A 20652-nucleotide genomic window follows, 5' to 3' on the forward strand; every position below is an offset into this window, starting at 1 on the left:
CGTTCCATTGCTCGACCATGAAGAAGTTCAAATAGCAATTACCCGTCTGAAGAATAACAAAGCGGCGGGGGGCGATGGATTATATCTCAAACATACATACTCGGAGGTAAACTTTAACGTCACTGCGTTATTTAGGTATGTAGGGAGTGAGCGGTGTTTTCACACTGTTGCAACATGTTGGTAGGAATACTTGAAATGTATGAGGTTGGTTAATTTAGATAATTTAGCTTTATTTGGTAGAAAGATATTTATAATAAACTTATTAGAGGACGTGGCCCTGCCCACATTTTCAAAATTGTTTGTCCACAGGTGCCCTTGTTATTGCATTCACCTTTGCGAAATTGCAATTACATATCTTAATTTAGTTCTTAGTTATAGTACTTTAAAAGTTTTTAGTTAATGGCGCTTTGTGGGTGTGGCAGTGGGCTGATTACCCCCATTTATGAATTATCATTTTTTTCAACTACGGAATCCGGAAGGGGGAGAGAGTCATGTGCAGAAGTTCACACAAGTGAGTAAAGTTCTCTGAGCACCATTCACTTAGGAGTGGCCAGAAAAGATTATTTTACATATGGCTCAACTTCCGGCCTCGGACCAATTATTCTCTGGGTAGCTAAAAACACATACGTTTGAAGGCGAGAAGGCGAACCTTCCCTCCTCGGTTTGTTTACCCACAATCCGGATTAAAGCGAAGTTCTTCAACATGTCGTTGATTTTCGTTCACGCCCCGACGGAAGAGAAGCACGATGTGACCTAAGATGTCTTCTATGAGCGCGTGGATCGCACATATGAGAGTTGCCCCGCCACAATGTGATATCGGCGACTTTAGCTTCAAGGTGGCCTAAGAAGGTATCTTTGGCACTACGGCCGGTAAATTCAACTTCCACGATGAAACATCCTAGCATTGAATCAGACCACTATCTTGTTGCAGCGAAGATACGCAGCACAAAACACACTTCAACAATCACAAAGAAGGTTCGACGTAGATAATCGGCAATCACAACAAACCATCGAACGCTTTCTCCTTCACTCTCACTCCTGCTCTCTGAGAGCACTCATCAGCAACGTGGTATAAGGGAACTTTAGAACTGCATTTCAAGCTTCTTACGTACAGCTGCGAGCGAAATCATTGATTTTCGGAACATCTGGTAGGATGAGGAGTGCCGTGTCGCACTGAAGAGAAAACAGACTGCCTACTTGGCAACGTTACAATCGACCACAAGACTTGTGGGATGGGATAGATACCGAGAGTTGAAAAGGCAAGCGAGACGCATTTGCAGACAGAAAAAGAGGGAAGCCGTAATGAGTGAGCACGAAGAGCTTAATAAGATGGTCGACAGATGTAGTGCTCGAAAACTCTACGAAAAGATGCGGCGACTAACGGTATGTTTTAAGATCGGAACATGCACTTGTACAACACCCAGAGGTGACCTACTAAAATTATGGAGCGAACACTTTTCCAGCCCGCTGAATGCCAGTGAAATCGTAACACAAGGAGATGGTGAACACGATTGCCCAATCGAAGACAATGGATTGCCGGACCATGAAGAAGTTCAAATAGCAATTATCTATATGAAGAACAACAAAGCTGTGGGTCCGATGTTTTTGCGGCCGATCTATTCAACTGCTCTAACTGCCGTAGGATAGTCCTCCTTTTCATCGCATATAAGGTTTTTCGAGCGTACTTTGTTAAAGGTTAAAACCCACCGTGAACAAACTGATTAGACCTTATCACTGTGGCTTAAGAATTGGAAAGTCAACATCACCTTGCGCCAAATCTTCGAAAAGACCCGTGAAAAGCGAATCAACACACACCACCTCTTCGTCGATTTCAAAGCTGCTTTTAACGGCTCGAAAAGTAGTTGCCTTTATGCCGCTATGTCTGAATTTGGTATTTCCTCAAAACTAATGCGGCTGTGTAAGCTGACGTTGAGCAACAGCAAAAGTTCTATCAGTAACGGGAAGAACGTTTCTGATACAATCGTGACCCCCTATCGTGCGACTTCTTCAATCTACTGCTAGAAAAAATAATTCGAACTGCATAGCTTAATCGACATGTACAATTTTCTATAAGAGCTAGCGTACGCCGATGATATTTACATCATTGGCTTCAACATCTGCGCCGTTAGTTCTGCTTTCTCCAGACTGGATAAGGAAGCGAAGCAAATGGGACTGGTAATGAGTCAATGCAAGACGAAATATCTCCTGTCATCAAACAAACAATCTTCGCACTCGCGACTTGGCTCCCACGTCACTGTTGACAATCATAACTTCGCTCATGGGTTGTGTTCGTCTATCTTGAAACCAGTATTAACACCAACAACAATGTCTATCTCGCTTAATTTTAGGTGATACGTACAAGCGTTAGGTGAACAAAACCAGGACAACAGGTTGCAAGAGTATACAAATTTTGCGAAAGGATTCAACATTAATTATTTGAAGAAACTGGCTGACTTCATAAACGCAGTTTGCAATGCAACACTGCAAAGAAATTCATTTACAATGCAAAGTAATGTTGCATGGCAACACTGCTTTGTCAAATAAATTGTTGGCATTTTACTGCATTTATGAACGCGCAAAAGATTGGTACCTCGCATCACTAACATTAACATATTCGACAACAAAGTTTTTTTAAATGAATGTGCAGGAATATTGCTGTATTCTTTTGAAAACAGCCTCGGAATTGGCTGATAATAGAGAATCAAGCAGCAGTGTTATCAAAAATGTAATAAACAAAAGAAAACGCCGTCGTCTTGCATTATTAGCTAGCGAAAATTCACGGAGAAAAATTCCAAAAACCAAAAATTTTTGTAAGGTTATCGAAAGCATGGAGGACGATGTATTTTATTCTCATTTTCGAATGAAGAAAAGTACATTTCAGGTATTTATTATAAAATACGTAGAGTATTGAGTAAGTTGAAAAAACTAATACCCCTAATGTAAAGAAGTTGCAGATTGCGATTAAGCCCTGGTGGAATTCAAGTGAAACTGGACGTATAGCAATAACGTTGAAAAAAGCTTTACAAATAACAATTTGGAAGCTAAGCAATAATTGCTCTTTCAGAGATGTCAGCGATCGGTTTGGTGTGGCAGTTGGACTCGCATATAAGGTGTTTTTGAAAATAATTAAAATGATTTGCCGCTTGAAGGGAGATGTAATCAAATTTCCCAAAACTGCAGCGGAACAAAAACAAGTAAATGAAGAATTTACAAACCTGCGGTATAATCCTTTTCCTTTTGTAATTGGATGCATCGACGGAACCCATATTCCAATTTCGCAGCCTATAAAAGATGAAATCAGCTATCGCAACCGAAAGGGAACATATTCAATCATTACACAGGTAAAAAATTAATTTTTTTGCCTGATAATAATTATTAACTGGAAATATTTTTTTCAGGCTATTGTAGATAGTCGAATGAGGTTTATAGATGCATTTATCGGCTGTCCAGGTGCATGCCACGACGCATCAGTTTGGCAAAGGAGCTCTGTCAGGAAAGCTATAATTAGCAAGGAGATTAAAATCTGTTCTAATTACCATTTGTTGGGCGATGGAGGGTATCCATTAGAATTGTTCCTTATGGTGTCCTATCGTGATAACAGGTTCTTAACACCAATGCAGTCAAAATACAATGCGATTCTGTCTTCAACTCGCGTTGTTGTGGAACAAGCATTTGGTGTTTAAAAAAAAAAATTTAGAATTCTCAAATACATCGAAGCTCAACGTCCATATATGCCAAAATTAATTACAATGGCATGCATGATTGTTCATAACATAATAATTGAAAATGAAGGCTACTCAGTCGATGAAATAGATGAAGAACAAGCACATACTGATCCCCAAATAGTCGAAGATCCGACTACATCGGGACAAAGGGAGGCACTGGCCACGCTATTGTCTGCCTAATTGAAAACTGTTTGGACTATAAAGTTATAGTTGTTTTTTAAACTTTATTAAACCCAATAAAGAAAAAATAAAAATAAAATAACAGTCAGTTCATTTTGCACTTATAGGAAAAAAAATAAACAAAGAACAATTAATTTTACACTTAAAATTTAATATGAAAAATTCATTCAAGGTTAAACGTAAAACATATGTACTTGAATTCTAAGATTTGTCGAGTATTTTCTGGAACAGTGTACGAATTTCTTTCAATTCGACCAATTTTTCTTTTTCCACTGCTAGCTTCTCTGCCTCCATGTCCAGCAATTTCTTCATAACTTTGGCATCTTCTTCCGATTCCTTGTTTGAAAACTCTAACACATTGCTTTTTCTTGTTAGTTTATTTCTTGGAGTGCTAGTACTAGGTAATGTTGCATCTAAGTCCAACACCGTAGGGCTATCGGGTGGATCATTACTTAAATCTTGAATTACGGACTCAAGGGAAGATTCCAGCATGGCATCAGGCACAATGACACTACTGCGGCTGCCGAAAACTTCATCCAATGTTTGGAAAAATTCCCAATTTGTTGCGCCTTCCCCAGATGTGTTGTTGCGTTTTTTTATTCGTTTGTAGGTGCCCATTATATTAACAAAACATCTGGTACTTTCGTCCTTGGAGAATGGGAATGTGTTATCAATTTCCTTCACATCCCGCATTATTTGCTCCCAAAGTGTGTTCCTCTTTTTTTTTGCAACGAAATCTGGCTCATACTTTAATCTGATTTCTATAAGTAATTTCTTCCTCCCATGGTTCCACTTTTTTTCACTATGCATATACAGAAATTACTAAAAAATCATAAGTAAAACTATAATCTTTAAAGTAAACCACTTTTACTTACCATAAATCCGCCATTTTCACCACAAATTTATATTTTGTTTTTTTTTTTACTTTGTGCCGCCAAGAAAAGCCACTAAAGCATCACAAATGAAAACAATGCACAAGTTTGGCATATGTTGCGCATAAAAAAGCATTGCCATGCAATAATGAACACGCGACATTGCCAAGCTTGTGTCTGATGCGATTATGAACACTAGGCATTGCAGTGTTGCATTGCAAACTGCGTTTATGAAGTCAGCCACTGTTAATAGGTTACAGCAAAATTTGGAATATTCGGGACTTTCCATGGCCATTAAGTGGCTTTGACTATAGTAAATTTAGTGGTAGTAGAAAACGAGGCTACGCCCACAGATGTCTCTTGTTACTGTGATACCTTTTGCCAAAGTACAGTTCTTTATCTTAATTTGATGCCTAGTAAGTTTTCATTTAATGGCGTTTTGTAGGCGTGGCACTGGTGCGATAACGAACTCCGCCGAAATTGTGTGGGAAGTGGGATTTGATGCATATGACTTATTTAGCTAGTGAGTTATAGAACTTTTAATAGTTTTCACCAAAACCAATATATGATGATTGGGCGATAATAACTCTATCACAAGAACTCATAAATTTTTTGAATATTTCGGAGATGGCAGTTTGCATATATTGCTTGAGTATAAAAATGTTCTCACCGTCAAATTACCGCATGCGGTAAATAATAATATACATATGTACTACATGTATTACTAATGCAAATGTTCAAAAATGGGTCATTTGATCGATTATGTTATGTTTAGTGTTAACATGGTTTTCATTGCAGCTACTTTTGCAACAGAGTATGTTAAATTGAAGTTATGTGAAATAGATGTGAACAATTCTTTGAACAAAGTTCTTGAATATGCAATTGTGCAACTTACCTGATTTTATACCAGTTGATATAGAGGAAATTATTAAAACTATATACCAAATAGTATTAAATTTTACATGTAGCTCAATCATTATACACTAACAAGCAGTCTCGGTTATATGCCATGATTTAAACACACACTGATCCTCTTTTAGTTTTTGACCATATTGCTGAAAAGAAAAAAAAATTATTTTGAATTGCGAATGTTAAGAACAGAAATTGCATAACTTTATAGACGGACGTTTCAAAACCTTGAATATCAGTTATTTTATCATTCTATTTTGACATTAGCCGCTTTCCTTCAAAAGCGGCCAGGTTTCTTGTGCCATCCTGAGTGCAAAATTTAATGTTTCTGACGCATATAGTTATTGATTTATTGCATTTTTAGTAGTTTTTGCCCAAACCGCTGGGGAGTGGACAGTGTTATCATCACCTTTTCACCCATTTTCACACCATCGTAAGAAAGATTAAAAATATTAGTCTTATGTAAATTTGGGTGGCAAAACCTTGCTGGTTTGGAAGATATGTCCTCTAAAAATTAGGGGACGGGACCACGACCACTTTTTAAAGCCTTTCCAACTACAGGTGCACCTCCTTAATTGTTTGGTCGCTCCAAATTTGAGTTTTGTAATACAGGTGCACCGCCTTAGTGGTTTAGTCGCTCCAAATTTGAGTTTTGTTCTTTAATTTAGGGCTTAGTTATGACACTTTTTAGGTTTTCGAGTACTGACATTTTTTGGGCGCAGCAATTGTCCAATTATGCGTTTACGAAGTCGTCCTTACTTTTTCCCCAAGGAATATGTGTTCTAAGTTTCTTCAATATGTCTTAATTTCTACTCAAGTTACAGCTTGCATGGACAGACGGACGAAGTGAAAAGATCGAGTGTAACCTGAAATGGTATACTGTAGCAATTTGCAAGGATCAAAACCGCGGATTTTGAGAACGAATCCAAATTGTACTATTCGAAGGAACTAAATTGATTACAATATATAACCTCATATTGTCAGAAAAATTCCAGCCCAACAATCGGAAGTTATTATGTTAAGGGTATAAGCTTGAAACCAAATTCTGGCTCAATTTCATTGACATTACATTTTGGTCAAAATATGCGGTTATAGTCGGATGGAAAATCAAAACGACTGGAAATCGATATATTGCTAATTTGATATCGATATAGTTACATAATGATATTGTATAGGATTCCCCATTAAATTGTCTATCTTGCAACTCACTCTTAAGTTCGTTCACTGGATTATTAAATAAACGTCCCAATTTAATAGCTATGCATTTGTCCTTATTTCTAATTCCAACAACTTAACGCATTACTACTTAAGTATTATCCAAAATAACAACTTCTTATTATATCTCAATTGTACTTTACACGGCCACACGCTTACTAGAAGTGTGTCTGCTGCACAATCTGGTTGCCCTTACATACTAGATCGTTAACAAAACTTCGCCACTCGAACATTTTGGCAATTACAAATTTTGCTGTTTAGTTGAATCTGGCAATTTATCGTCGAATCGAGTTTGTTCGATCATCCGTGTTCGTTACAGTATGGCATAAAATCTGCTACAACAACAAAAATCAGTATATACATAGTGTATGGGAATTGGGGTAGTTGTAGACCTAGTTAACATATTTTCGGAATTAAGTTGTAGTATGCGTAAAATTAAGTTTGCTAAATATGTTGCCCATTTTGCAATACATATACTCAATAGAAAGACAAAGTTTGAACTGAAAGGGTGAGCTTCTGGGTATTATACCGAGCCTGGGTGTCAATACTGTCTCTTCTTTGATCCCTCCAGCCAGAACGGTGGCCTTGATGAGGTACCGTCTCAGCTCTGTGATACATAACCTAGTTTCGTTGCATTGTATGAGAGCATTCATGACGTATCAGTATGATAGGCACATCAACTTTGATTACACAGGCCGACACTCAATTTGCTTCTTTGAATTTATCAACTGATTCTAGTTAATTTGGGTGCGCTGAATTCAAATCTGTAATCAGTTTATCTCTATCAGCTCAAGCTTTCATGATATAGCTTTTTTATACCCTCCACTTAACTTATGACCTGAAAAAAATGTCGCAAAAAAATGTCGCATTAAAAATGCTAGTTAATTTGGGCGCGCTGAATTCAAATCTGTAATCAGTTTGTCTCCATCAGCTCTTGTTTTCATGATATGTGACCTGGTTTACGAAAAGGGGGCTTAGGTGTCAAAAAAAGGAGAACAATTAATGAGATAACGAGAAACTGACGATTACTTTTAACAGCTTTTCCCAGAAAACTAGTTTTCGCACGTTAGCCCCTTTTCGTAGACCAGGTCACATATAGCTTTTTTATACCCTCCACTTAACTTATGACCTGAAAAAAATAATAATTTGGGCGCGCTGAATTCAAATCTGTAATCAGTTTGTCTCTATCAGCTCTAGTTTTCATGATATAGCTTTTTTATGCCCTCCACTTAACTTATGACCTGAAAAAAAAGCTGCGTGGAGTCCCTACGCGCGGATGAAGTTATACTTCTTAGTGATATTCCAAGAAATGCATATCATTTTGTATGAAAGAAAACTAGAAAACTTAAGTTCGCATTTTATAAATTTATTATGCACATAAAATGAAGAATAAACCAAAGTCTAAATAAAGGAATTTTGACAAGAAAAGTAGTTCTGTCTCTTCGTTGCGGAAGAGAAGATGCAACGTAATCATCTCTCTTTGCCAACAAGTCGTCTTTTCGCGACGATGGCAAAAGCCAAAAATCATAAATTGCACAACTTTCTGGTGCTTCTCGCAAAAATCTGCGTCGATATGTATTCACGATCATACGTATACATACATACATATTTACGCATGTTTGTAGGAGAAACTGCTAGGGGTGACAATCGGCGGCCATTATACTTATGCCATAGAAATTCTATTGCTACGAATATGGAAATGGCAACGAAATAATGCAAATATGCATATTTCTAAATGTCATTAATTTTTTTTGAAGAAATGAAAGGAATGAATGATCCTGAAAAGTATAGTCTTAACTTTTCAACGGCCAACGCAGAACATTTCAACCAAAAGGAATTTATTCATTAAAATCACAACTCAGAAGTCGTTTTATCCGTTGTAAGCGAACGATTTTCGAAGAAACATCATTTCTAATATGCCACAAGACAGAATTAGAAATGAACTTCTTAAACCTCACGCTGTCAGATAAAACGATAAAGTTCGTCATTGCGGGTCGATTTCCAAAAAAATGTAAATGAAGACTAACTACCAGAGATAAAGAGATGTTTAACTGCTCTCTCACTGGAAGTGAGAGAACAATTGCTAAACGTCAAAACCACCTAAACTTTGACAGTTGACTGGATTGGGGAGGTTTTGACGTTTAGCAATTGGAAACGAGCGATGGCCAGATTGAAATGTTACCAAAAAAATATGTAAACGGAGGAATTTGTTGCCGCTGTTCAAGACCGCTAATAAAAATTTAAAACAATGAATATCAAAGAAAATGCGAATTTAAATATATTTCATGAAACGTTTTGTAATTTGATGCATAATAGAATTAATTTTCAATTACAAATGATTAACGACATTTGATAATGGAGAACTAACAGGCTTAATTCACCTTATTAAGTATTGAAAGATCAAAAGTCAGTTGTTTTAATATACCATAAAATCATAAAAAAGGATTTAAGTAGTTTCGTCATATATTAAAAGTCCAATATATAATAATATGCAATCGTAATAAATGTTGGGTGTTTTAATTTAAAATGCCCAAAAATTTTTGTTTTGTTAGGTCTGGCCATAATGGAAAATGTTATAAAGAACGCTTTTTTTGAGGTGCTCTCACGCTGGAATAAGTTGGGCGTCCCATTATCCCTGTAATCCATGTCAGGGTGCCCTGCCAGCTGACAAGCGAGAGAGCTAGAAAAGAGATTCTGATCAAGTTATCAATGCCTTTATTAGTGAAAGTGCCCACACACGAGCACACAAGTGCGATCGATCGGTATGAATTCGTTTGCCCATACACGACACACAAATCCAATTTGCGTTCGCTCTTCACAGAGTTAACATGTGCGACAGGCAAGCGGAACATTTCTTGGAATTTATTTCTAATGTAGCATTTTTATCTATTTCTTTGAATTTCGTTAATAAGTTATTCCAACTTTTATTTTTCTCAATTTTATTTTTATATTTATCTCTTTTCGCTTGCCAAATTGCTAATTCATTTTTTTTAAGACCAATAAATTCTGATACGAAATCTTTATTAAGGGGGAGCCTGCTTGAGAAGCTTCAAACAATCGATTTTTTTTTTTGCTTAAATCTCTTTAAAATTATCTAAGAATATGTCCCAAAGTTATAGATGGGAATTCGAAATATTATCGCAGCTAGAAGGGAAATGGTGACCGAGCTTCTAGCAGATATACGTATGAGTGCTTGGGCAAAAAGCGAAAACTTTGAAGCGTGACTTCTCGGTTTTTCATTTTTACGATTATTCTTACTAGGCGGGCAGAATAGAAAAAAAACTAAACGTCGTATGGAATTAGAGCAAAGTTTATTATCATTGGCATACAATTATCTTCTATTTAAACTAAAAACAATATTAAGAGAAGTCAAGTTTTAACATATTTTTAAACAGCATAAAGTAAAATTTTTTTGGTCAAAAGCCACTATTTATTCAATTTTTAAAAAAATTTTAAATTTTACACTTTTTTTTGGAATTTTCATAGTTTAACTAGAAGATAAATTAATAAAAAGTATGAATCTGTTTGAATTTTTTGTTTCCGATAGAAATTGCGACCTGCATCCTGCACGCCGTCCGAAAAATGTACATGCGAGATGCATCGGTCAATTACTTCCCAAAGGCAGAATATCAAAGATTTCGTATCCAAAAAATTTGTGAAAGATGTTCAACCATATAACTATAAAGCCTAGAAATTTCGCTTGAATAAATTATTTCTTTCCCTCCCAAAAAAAATCCTCAAAAAAATCGATTTTTTGAAGCCTCGAAAGCAGGCTCTCCCCTTAACACTTGCCATTGTCTGCGATCTTCACGGTTCGGCGACACGAGAGAAATGAGATCGTAAAAAATCAAACATTTTCGCGAACATGGATCGGTACGCGAACAAGCCCATACCAGGAAGAAAGGGATGTTAAACTTGTTCCAGCGTGAGAGCGCCTCAAAATTAGCGTTTTTTATAACATTTTCCATTCTTGCCAGATTGAACAAAATAACAATTTTTGGGTATTTATCAACCCAATACCAACATTTAGTACGAATAAAAGTTACTAAATAGTGGTTATTTATTATATGAAGAAACTAATTAAATCTTTTTAAAGAATATTATAACAACTGACTTTTGTCCTTTCAGTACCCAATAATAGGATTTAAGCTTGTTAGCTCTCAATCATTAAATGTTTTTAATAATTTTCCATTGAAAATAAAACTATGATGCTTCAAATTACAAAACGTTTCATCAAATATCTTTAAATTTCACAAATTTATTTAATTTTCATTGTTTTACATGTTTTATAGGTGGTCTTGAACGATGCAACAAATCCCTCCGTTTACATATTTTTTTGGTAAGATTTCAATCTGGCCATCGCTCGTTTCCAATTGCTAAACGTAAAAACCTCCTGAACTCGATCAACTGTCAAAGTTTAGGTGAGTCTCACTGGAAGTGAGAGAATAATTGCTAAACGTCAAAACCTCCTGAACTTTGACAGTTGATCGAGTTCACGAGGTTTTGACGTTTAGCAATTAGAAACGAGCGATGGCCAGATTGAAATCTTACCAAAAAATATATAAACGGAGGGATTTGTTGCATCGTTCAAGACCACTTATAAAAAATGCAAAACAACGAAAATTAAATGAAGTTGTGAAATTTAAATGCATTTAACTAAACATTTTGTAATCTCAAGCATCATAGTATTATTATCAATAGAAAATTATTAAAAACATGCATTGATTGAGAGCTAACAAGCTTAAATCCTTTTATTGGGTATTGAAATGTCAAAAGTTAGTTGTTTTAACGTACCATAAAACATTAAAGTAGTATCTCTATATATTAATTAATCCCTACATAGTAATTTTTATTCGTACTAAATGTTGGGTATTGGGTTGATAAATGCCCAAAAATTGTAGTTTTGTCCAATCTGGCCGTAATGGAAAATGTTATAAAAAACGCTAATTTTGAAGCGCTCTCACACTGGAATAAGTTGGACATCCCTTTATCATAGATAACAATTAGTGTGAAATGTAATTTCATTGAACTATTTGAACATATTTTGGCAAAATAAATGTTTATGTAAATTAATTAATGATTTTGTATTTTAGCATTTATATATGTATGCATTTTCCAAGTGTTTAATTTAGAGTTTTGTATAATTTAATAAATACCCAATCTAATATTTTTCAGCAGTGGCATCATTGGCAAATCTTATAAAAAATGCGAGTTTTGACAGCTCTCTCCCCAAACAAAGAGTCTCGTATCATATTATCCATCAGAGATAAAGAGATGTCCAACTGCTCTCTCACTGGAAGTGAGAGAACAATTGCTAAACGTCAAAACCACCTAAACTTTGACAGTTGACTGGATTGGGGAGGTTTTGACGTTTAGCAATTGGAAACGAGCGATGGTCAGATTGAAATCTTACCAAAAAAATATGTAAACGGAGGAATTTGTTGCCGCTGTTCAAGACCGCTAATAAAAATTTAAAACAATGAATATCAAAGAAAATGCGAATTTAAATATATTTCATGAAACGTTTTGTAATTTTAACGTCATTTAATTTTCGTTGTTTTGCATTTTTTATAAGTGGTCTTGAACGATGCAACAAATCCCTCCGTTTATATATTTTTTGGTAAGATTTCAATCTGGCCATCGCTCGTTTCTAATTGCTAAACGTCAAAACCTCGTGAACTCGATCAACTGTCAAAGTTCAGGAGGTTTTGACGTTTAGCAATTGTTCTCTCACTTCCAGTGAGACTCACCTAAACTTTGACAGTTGATCGAGTTCAGGAGGTTTTTACGTTTAGCAATTGGAAACGAGCGATGGCCAGATTGAAATCTTACCAAAAAAATATGTAAACGGAGGGATTTGTTGCATCGTTCAAGACCACCTATAAAACATGTAAAACAATGAAAATTAAATAAATTTGTGAAATTTAAAGATATTTGATGAAACGTTTTGTAATTTGAAGCATCATAGTTTTATTTTCAATGGAAAATTATTAAAAACATTTAATGATTGAGAGCTAACAAGCTTAAATCCTATTATTGGGTACTGAAAGGACAAAAGTCAGTTGTTATAATATTCTTTAAAAAGATTTAATTAGTTTCTTCATATAATAAATAACCACTATTTAGTAACTTTTATTCGTACTAAATGTTGGGTATTGGGTTGATAAATACCCAAAAATTGTTATTTTGTTCAATCTGGCAAGAATGGAAAATGTTATAAAAAACGCTAATTTTGAGGCGCTCTCACACTGGAATAAGTTTAACATCCCTTTATTCCTGCTAACTACAGAAATGATCCTGTAAAGTATAGCCTTAATTTTTCAACGGCCAACGCAGAGTATTTCAACCAAAATATACGCAAAATAGTTGAGAATTCGCAGAAACGAAAGACAAACGAAAGAAAAAGCAGCATAACTTCAATAATGCACAAGCATACAAACATACATATGCGCAGCAGCAGCAAGGAAAGAGGTAACAATCGGCGATCCATTGTATATTTCTTTCATGCATAACCAAACCATAATTAGGACAACGCAATACAAGTGTCAATGTTGGTGTTGGTGGTAAGCGCATGAAAAGTTACGACGAGCATGTAGGTTCGAATCCCAACAGAATTTATTTTTAATTGCATATGTCACCAACCAAAAATTGAAACATTGTTCTACAAAAACAACAACAGCGTAAGCATGGCAACATTGTGTTGTTGGTAGAAAAGCCGAGCTGTGCCGAAAGAAACGAACAAACGATCGCCGATTGTCACCGCTTCGCTTGCTGCTCGAACATCTTCGCAGACAAGGTTGCGTAGATTCATATTGAGCAAGGGGTTGCGTAGATTCATATTGAGCAAGGTTGTGCAACCTGAATCTATCGCAACCTTTTCCGAACTCGTATAAGAAGTATAACTTCAAAAGATTTACCTAAACGTTATGATGATATTTTCATGATTCATACGCAATGTACGAATGTAAGCAATTTCGTTTTGCCGTCGGCATTTCAATTTCTCATGTCAATAATTGCGCCAATTTTCATAAAGTTGGAAATTTTGCGCGAATAAGACGTGTGCGGGTTAAGTCGTGAATATTACTTATATTAATTAATTTGAAAGTGCCGAAAAATGCGACACGAAATTTCAATAAATTTAAGTAAATTTGCATGTATTTTCATTTATATTTAACTGTCAATAAATTTTTTAAAAATTATTTGCCCTAGTTGTCCATTTTTTATTTTCTCACACATTTCAGCCGATTTTTGTATAGAGATTTGACCGGCGTAGAAGCAAAATGCGAAACAATCATACATACATATATTATGTCGTTTGCACATTTGTCTGTATGTTTGCGAAAGCAAATGTTCTACAAAAGCATATTTCTATACTTAAACAAAATTATTAGAAACATCGTATGTTTCTTATGTACATGCATAACCAAACCATACTTAAGTCAGTATATTATCACATAATATACATATACATAATATTGCTGTGATAAATTTAATTTCTATTAGTAAGAACAAGTAAGGAAGGGCTCAGTTCGGGTGTCACCGAGCATTTTATACTCTCGCATGATAAAGTGATAATCGAGATTTCATTATACGTCATTTACATATTTTTCAAATACCGTATTTTTGTAAAGTTTTATTCCGCTATCATCATTGGTTCCTAATGTACTATATATGTATTATACAGAGAAGGCATCAGATGGAATTCAAAATAGCGTTATATTGGAAGAAGGCGTGGTTGTGAACCGATTTCACCTATATTTCGTACATGTCATCAGGGTGTTAAGAAAATATTATATACCGAATTTCATTGAAATCGGTAGAGTAGTTCCTGAGATATGGTTTTTGGTCGATAAGTGAGCGAGGCCACGCCCATTTTAAATTTTTAAAAAAATCTTGGGTGCAGCTTCCTTCTGCAATTTCTTCAGTAAAATTTAGTGTTTCTGACGTTTTTTGTTAGTCCGTTAACGCACTTTTAGTGATTTTCAACATAACCTTTGTATGGGAGATGGGCGTGGTTATTATCCGATTTCTTCCATTTTTGAACTGTATATGAAAATGCCTGAAGAAAACGACTCTGTAGAGGTTGGTTGACATAGCTATAGTAGTTTCCGAGATACGTACAAAAAACTTAGTAGGGGGCGGAGTCACGCCCACTTTTCCAAAAAATTACGTCCAAATATGCCCCTCCCTAATGCGATCCCTTGCGCCAAATTGCACTTTAATATCTTTATTTATGGCTTAGTTATGACACTTTATAGGTTTTCGGTTTCCGCCATTTTGTGGGCGTGGCAGTTGGCCGATTTTGCCCATCTTCGAACTTAACCTTCTTATGGAGCCAAGGAATACGTGTACCAAGTTTCATCATGATATCTCAATTTTTACTCAAGTTACAGCTTGCACGGACGGACGGACGGACAGACGGACGGACGGACAGACAGACATCCGGATTTCGACTCTACTCGTCACCCTGATCACTTTGGTATATATGTATAACCCTATATCTGACTCTTTTAGTTTTAGGACTTACAAACAACCGTTATGTGAACAAAACTATAATAGTCTCCTTAGCAACATTGTTGCGAGAGTATAAAAATATTATATTATTTATTATATAAAATTATTTATTATATAAATAGTATATATTATTTATTATATAAAATTGAAACATTGTTCTACAAAAACAACAACAGCATAAGCATGTAAAGAAAAGCCGAGCTGTGCCGAAAGAAACGAACAAACGATCGTCGATTGTCACCTAATATACATATACATAATATTGCTGTGATAAATTTAATTTCTATTAGTACGAAAAATATTTATTAGTATAGTTTACGATGTTAAAAGGCATACATCTTCTATCCTATCTTGTGTATCTGCACATGCTCATACGAGTGTATGTATACGCATGTGCGCGTTCAGAAATTTTTCATCACTTATCAATATACATACATATTACATGTGCGCGCATTGACTTGTTCATACATTCATATATACTTATATGTACATATATTTGCATACATTGCCGAATAATGCACAAGCATACAAACATACATATGCGTACACATAGGCGAAGCTGCTACAGCAGCAAGGGGTGACAATCGGCGGCCATTACTTTACTTATGCCATAGAACTTCTATTGCTACGAATATGGAAATGACAACGAAATAATGCAAATATGCATATTTCTAAATGTCATTAATTTCTTTGAAGAAATGAATGATCCTGAGAAGTATAGTTTTAACTTTTCAACGGCCAACGCAGAGCGGTTCAACCAAAAGGAATTCATTCATTAAAATCACCACTCAGAAGTCGTTTTATCCGTTGTAAGCGAATGATTTTCGAAGAAACATCATTTCTAATATGCCACAAGACAAAATTAGAAATGAACTTCTTAACCTCACGCTGTCAGATAAAACGAAAATACTTCGTCATCGTGGGTCGATTTCCAAAAAATGTAAATGAAGACCGTACTTCACAGGATCATTTCTGTAGTGAAGTATAGTCTTAATTTTTCAAATATCAACAAAAGGGCACATAAAATAGTTGAGAATTCGCAGAAATGAAAGACAAAGGAAAGAAAAAGCAGTATAAATTCAATAATGAACAAGAAGAACAAGAAAGAGGTAACAATCGGCGATCCATTGTATATTTCTTTCATGCATAACCAAACCATAATTAGGACAACGCAATGCAGGAGTCAATGGTGGTCGAGGGGGTAAGCGCTTCAAAAGTTACGGCGAGCACGTAGGTACGTAGGTTCGAATCCCATCAGAATTTATTTTTAATTGAATATGTCACCAACCAAAAATTGAAACATTGTTCTACAAAAACAACAACAACATAAGCATGGCAACATTGTGTTGTTGGTAGAAAAGCCGAGCTGTGCCGAAAGAAACGAACAAACGATCGCCGATTGTCACTGCTTCGCTTGCTGCTCGAACATCTTCGCAGACAAGGTTGCGTAGATTCATATTGAGCAAGGTTGTGCAACCTGAATCTATCGCAACCTTTTCCGAATTCGTATAAGAAGTATAACTTCAAAAAAAAGGTATATCATGAAAACTAGAGCTGATAGAGCCAAACTGATTACAGATTTGAATTCAGCGCGCCCAAATTAACTAGGATCAGTTGATAAATTCAAAGAAGCAAAAATTTTTTTAATTTTGTCGGGCTGTGTTATTAAGTATTATTATAGTATATTAAGAGGGTATTCCTGACAAGTCGATGGAATTTAAGAACTCTACAGGATATATAGTTACGTCCTTAGTTGTCCTCACCACGACAATTAAGATGCAGTATTCAGCTGTAATCGCTCTACCTTAACCCACAACGGCGAAGGCTTCAGTCATGCGTTTATCATGCCTGCCGCGGTAACTCGCTCGAGAAAAACTACCCTTGTCCGCTAGCTGGTGGTTTGTTATTGAAATGATAAACTTCCTTTTCTCCGGTAGAAACAGATGCTCTGCTTTGTTGACTTGAATTTCCAAAGCCACAGAATAAAATCAAAGCTCTATGACCATATCAATGAGCAGTTCTTCTTCTATTCTTTGTGGGACAGGGATACTTGAATCATCCCTTGGTATCGGCGAGCATTGTCTTGCATGTTACTGTTTTTATTCTTGTGCTACAATTGCCGGCGGTTGGAGAGTCCGCAGGTGCTTATCATAACCGCAAAGAGACTTTTAGCGCTTTAAAACTCGTTTGGCTCAGATTCTAGTCAGCAGCAACCATACACAATATCACTAAAAGTTTGTTATGTGTACGGTATAAAATTTCAGTAGGGTACCTAGGACTTTCACAACAGGCGAAATCGTTTAATACCTTGGCCTTTCTACATAGAATAACAACCGAGAAAACTTGTCTTCCTGGCACATTCGGGAAATGTGGTGGTTCTGGACTACATCATTTAAATTGATCGTTGCCTGACTTTCCTGGGTCATAATGAAAATGACCTAATCACTGGCCTTATATACTTATTTATATCTGTTATATAAATACAACTCAACAATTATAAATCGCATGCGTTCGACAAATTCAAAATTGCGTATTCATTTTTATCGATTTTCCCATGCAAATACTGTATCGTTGAAACCTTATTACTAAAATATTAGCGCAACAACTGCCAAGGTTATTTAGTCGTCAGAATTCTCAGGTGGAATTCGCCAATGTAGGCGGTCTTATGATTGCTTCAGAGCATGGCAGGAGTTTAGCTGACCCATATAGAGTACCAAATCTAGTAAATAGATAAAGGCGAAGAGGATATACACCACGACCGTAGGTCTATTGTGCCCTTAGATTTTTGTACATTACTTCATTCCATCCTAAAGCCTAGAGCCTTTAATGGGGCTTTGCACAACTGTATGAGATATGAATTTTAAGGCGATCCATTCACATTTATTTGATTGAAAAAGAGAGAAGATCACTCCATAGAAGCGTAAAGTATCTTTAATACCTTACATTACAAAATAACAGGACATCCCGATATGACATTGCGATCTTATAATACCACCTTTAATTAACTTCATATAACTCCTGCATTTAATTCACACAGAAGCAATAGCCTTGAGTCCCATCAAGATTTTACCAATACCAACAATACGCACAACAATCACCAATCGCACAAACAAGGCAGAACTTTAACCATCTCGGTTATAAGAATACTACATCACTTATTCTCAAATACACTCAGTCCTTTTTTTACGCGATCTCTTTTTACGCTATTTCACTTTAACGCGGTTATTTTTGCAGCGCAAATTCCTTTTTTACGCGAATTTCTCACTTTAACGCGATTGTTTTTTTCGTTTTTTGCTTGGTCTTAAACTTGCAGCAGAATTGGAAAATTATTTTGTAGCAAATGATACTGATGCCGAACGTCCACGAATTTTTCAAAAAGAATCGAGTCTCTGCATGTTAAGATATAAAGAACTACATCGGAATTTATTGGGTCCAAAAAGAAGCATTCAAACAAAATTAACTGAATTTATGGTGCAAACTCAGTCGGAGATGCTAAGTCAATCAGAACATCAATCCATAGTCTATTGATTCTGATACGAAATTCTAGTGATATCAGTGCCGGCCCTCAAAATAAGCGGCTAAGAATAATTTCCACTACGGATAATGACAGTGATTAAACAGCATTCAACGGTTTTTTCAATAAATCTACCTATTTTCTATTTTCTTCTCTTTTATATACGGTTTTTGTTTTGTATTTTTTATATTGTTATGAATGAATAAATCATAAGTCTGAAATTTGAAACTTATTGTATTGTTTTTGAATATTTTTTTGCGCGTATATATTGTTATACGCGATATTTTTTATATTCGGAACCAATTCGTCAGTTAATATTGGAAAACTAACCATTTTTACGCGATTTTTTTTACGCGATTAGTGGCAGAACCAAAAATCGCGTAAAAAAAGGACTGAGTGTATACAATTCCAGCCGCAGTGAATCGCACCACTTAAGACTATGGCTCAAAAATAACTAACCCGTTTCGATGCTAGTGTACATACAAACGAAGTGTGTAAACTACAATCTTCTAAAAATGAAGCCAAAATACAATCCGCAGAAACATACGCTGCAACGGTAGAATACCTACAGACAATCACATACTACTAACCCTACCTTTATCTCGCATTAAATTTTTAAGAATGAGGAGTTTTATCAATACATGTTTTGAATGCAAGATGGGAAAAGGACAGTTTACAAAAATGCTAATTAACACAGAATTAAATATAAACTAGAAATAACCCCCTATAATCGGGGGACTCCGTTATTTAAAATGAAAAAAGTAAAAAATTTTTTTTTTATAAAAACTCAATTTATTTAAGTACTTCATGGAAAACTACATTCGTAGTGGTTTTATTTTGGTCGTAAGTCTTAACTTTGATATCTTGAGAAGATCGTACTCGACTCAATGCGACATACAGTTGGCCATGCGTAAAACAATCCTCCTTGAGGAAAACACCAACTCTTGCTAGAGTCTGCCCTTGAGATTTGTTTATTGTTATTGCGAATGCTACAATTATTGGAAATTGGCGACGCTTTAAAATAAAAGGAAGTGTTGATTCGCTGGGCTGTAAATTTATACGGGGCAATAAAATTTGTTTCCCTTGACCCTTCACCGGTTAAAATTTCGACCTCCAAACAATTACAATGTAGTGCTTTTACTATCAAGCGAATCCCATTGACCAACCCTTCATATGTATTAAGATTGCGGATTAACATCACAACTGTTCCAACCTTAAGCCTTAACTCATGAGGCGCTACTCCACTGAAATTAAGGGAGTTTAGAAATTCTGTAGGGAATCTGACATGCTCTTGAGAATCTTCAGAAACGACAGTATCCACGCTATAATATACCCTTTCTTCACCGGGCAACATATTTACTATTTCGCTATTTATTATTGTACAGTGATCATTTTTTGGACACAAAATTGCCCGATCCTTCAAATGGTTTTGACTAATAACACCAGATTGAGGCTGAAATACCCAATCCACTAAATTTTCATTTAGCAAAATTATCTCTTCTGGTATATTGATTTTCGACTCTGGAGAGAGCTCTCGACCTTCTCCAACTCGCAAAAGAAAACTGTTGTATAAGGATTCTTTAGAACGCATATTCGTTGAGAGTTTGAGACACCTAAAAAATTTCCAAAGTGAGCACCGTTTCAAACAATTACCAACTATAGCGGCGCGTGAGCTATTGGGCACCACAGGAAGAACTTGCCTGAAATCACCACCTAATAAAAT

General features: G+C 35.7%; 1 non-coding gene and 1 pseudogene across 1 annotated transcript; both read right to left on the reverse strand.

The window, feature by feature from the left end:
* Positions 1 to 8754: 8754 nt before the first annotated feature.
* Positions 8755 to 8979, reverse strand: LOC126765657 (small nucleolar RNA U3; annotated as a pseudogene).
* Positions 8980 to 16198: 7219 nt separating this feature from the next.
* On the reverse strand, positions 16199 to 16407 carry LOC126765650 (small nucleolar RNA U3). Its single transcript, XR_007668510.1, has one exon. It is a non-coding gene; the product is annotated as a small nucleolar RNA U3 (small nucleolar RNA).
* Between the last annotated feature and the right edge of the window lie 4245 nt (positions 16408 to 20652).

This window comes from Bactrocera neohumeralis, unplaced genomic scaffold (genome assembly GCF_024586455.1).
Source record: "Bactrocera neohumeralis isolate Rockhampton unplaced genomic scaffold, APGP_CSIRO_Bneo_wtdbg2-racon-allhic-juicebox.fasta_v2 cluster10, whole genome shotgun sequence".
Taxonomy (NCBI): domain Eukaryota; kingdom Metazoa; phylum Arthropoda; class Insecta; order Diptera; family Tephritidae; genus Bactrocera; species Bactrocera neohumeralis.